Genomic DNA, 2,849 nt, shown 5'->3' on the forward strand with positions numbered 1-2,849 from the left:
ACACACACACACACACACACACACACACACACACACACCACAAAGAACTAGTCACTGTAATGGGGGCTCAGAAACAGTCGAGTTATCAAGATCAAGTGGAATTACGTAGTCCACAAAAATTGTTCTATATTCTACTTTGAGGAGAAGTGACTGGGGTCTTAAAAGGTCACCAGTACCCCTCTAAGGTACATCTAGTAATCTCTCCCTGGTTGAAGATAAGAGGGAAGAAAATTGGAGAAACGTTGAGACAGTCCAGTGGATAATGGGCCCTGTGAGCATCAGGCTCCATGACCCTGAGACTAGAACTAGAAGACACCCGCTATCCCTGATACCCACGTGCTGGGGACCGCATTGGAAGATTCAGGATGGAGAGGAAGCAGAAAAAGACAAGACCAGGTTTGCTGGTCAGATAGAGACTGTTGAGAGAAAAAATAAACAAATAATATAACAGAAACTGAACACTGTCGAAATAAACTTCAGCTATCACCACACCAGAGAAGCCCTAGTAACACAGTCATTAAGTGATCAACTACTGCTGTAAGGTCAGCGATTTGAACGCCCCAGCCACTCCCTGTGAGAAAGATGTGGCATCTGTGCCTGTGAAGAATATAGCTTCGAAAATCCCGTGCGGCAGGTCTAGTCTGTCCCTAGGGGCTCTGTCAGTCAGAATTGACTTGGTGGTGTACAAAAGCATTGCGCAATGATGGGAGAGGAAATGCACTTTTTTACTCTAAATTCAAGCAGGAACAAAAGAACAAAGCAAAACTACTCACTTTTACCATTTCTTTTCAATATTACACCAGAAGTACTGGCTCCTGGAAAAAGACAAGAAAAATAAATAAACACAGAGACATGAACACTCTTTTGTGTAGCAGACAATGTGATTTTTCTACATAGGAAATTTTGAAAAATCTACCAAATATCTATATTATAAGGTTTACTGATATATAATTTTTAAGTATATCAAACCTCAGAATACAATGTCAAAATGCAGAAATCAATGGTATTTCTATTTTCTGCTAGTAAACATTTGAAAAAGCAAGTTTAAAAAGGTACTACGTATTTATGAATAGCACCAAATTCAGAAATATCTAGATATAAATATGACAAAATGCATAGAAGGTATATGGAGAAGACTTCAAAAGGCTGCTAGAGAAATTGAAGAAAAAATAATTAGAGAGATACACTATATTTACGCTTTGGAAGACGCAATATTGTTAAAATGCCAATATTTCCCAAGTTTCCAGCAGTCGCCTTTTCCCATATAAATGACTCTGTGGGAAGTCAAGGAGCCCAGGTGGCATAGTGGGTCCCACTTTGGGCTGCTGCCTACTGTCCTGTAGGGTCATTGTAGGTTGGAATTGACTGAATCGATCTGATGGTCCTGAGTTTGACTGGTTTATGGATATGGTAAAGTAAAGGATCTAGAAAGGTCGAGGCAGCTTTGAAAAAGACCAAACCTTGCATAGCAATTTCTAAAGCATAAATGAAAAAATACTACTAAAACTAGTAAGTTTGTTTACGTGATTTCTAATATGTTGATCAGTTGAATGTTAACACACACCAATTAAATATTTGAAACTTTAAATGTTAAAATTTACTTTTCCCAATAGTACTAAGTATAGGACATACTTAGGAATAAGTTTAACAAAATATGTACAAGACTTATATGCTAAAAACTTTAATTAGTGAGAGACATCAAGGAAGACCAGATTAAGTGGATAGCAATACTGTATTTATTTATGTTATTAATATGCCATCATTTCCTTAACTGATCTATAGATTCGATTCAATCCTGGTCAAAACTACAACAGACTGTGTGTAAAAGTCAATAACCCGGGACTTTACAATCTCTGTAACTTGTCTGGGCGTTTGATGGCTGTTCATTGCAACCAAGCCCGCCACTTTCGTTCCTGTATTACAACTCAGTTCTATGCAAGTAGGTTTAGAGTAAAACAGCCACACTTAAAAAAAATGCTTATATTTGTTTTCTTCTTTCAATGGATGAGAATCTTACATTTTGAATTACCTATTGTTATTAAGCTAAAAACAAATTTTATTAATTAGGATTAGCATTCAAATAACCAGGAAAATTATATATAATTTTAATATAACTATCATGCATTTAGTTTTCTGTTAATGATACCATGTGGGAATTTCTTAATCTCTCTTACACAGTTAGAAATGAAGATTTGGATTTTGGTTATAAGACTGGTATTTGTAGAGTCCACTTTTCAAAATGAATTATTGAGTATTTGCATTCTTCCCCCCTCCCACACTTTTATTAGGGGCTCTTACAGCTCTTATCACAATAGATACATTCATCCAATGTGTCAAGTACATTTGCACATATGCCATCATCATCAGTTTCAGAGCATTCTCTTTCCACTTGAGCCCCTGATATCAGCTCCTCATTTCTTTGCCCTGCCTCCCCCACCTGCCCTCTCTCATGAACCCTTGATGAGTTATAGATTATTATTTTCATATCTTACATCATCCTCCATCACCCTTCACCCACTTTTCCGTTACTCGTATCCTTGTAAGGGGTTTATAGATTGAGCCTTGTAAACGTGATAATTGTGTCTGGATCTAGTACTAAGCCACTATGTGATTCACAGAACATGTAGACTACCCACCATAAAGCATAGACCTCCAAAAAATACTATACTCATACAATGCAACCTATTTATTAATACTGTTGTGCCCATATTGAAAAATTGAGATAATATTTCTAAGGCTAAGTGAAATAAATCTCATGGAAGCAGCAGTTAAGAGATCAAATGACAAAATGCATTGGGTAAATCTGCTGCACAAGACCCCTTCATAGAGTTGAAAAGCAAGGATGTTCC

At 36.9% G+C, this 2,849-nt stretch overlaps 1 pseudogene; it reads right to left on the reverse strand.

The window, feature by feature from the left end:
* Positions 1-782, reverse strand: part of LOC115870982 — a 1,949-nt pseudogene extending 1,167 nt beyond the window's left edge.
* Positions 783-2,849: the final 2,067 nt, after the last annotated feature.

The sequence above is a fragment of the Echinops telfairi genome, unplaced genomic scaffold (genome assembly GCF_000313985.2).
Source record: "Echinops telfairi isolate 266 unplaced genomic scaffold, ASM31398v2 ScPeMD7_3533;HRSCAF=4204_0, whole genome shotgun sequence".
Taxonomy (NCBI): Eukaryota; Metazoa; Chordata; class Mammalia; order Afrosoricida; family Tenrecidae; genus Echinops; species Echinops telfairi.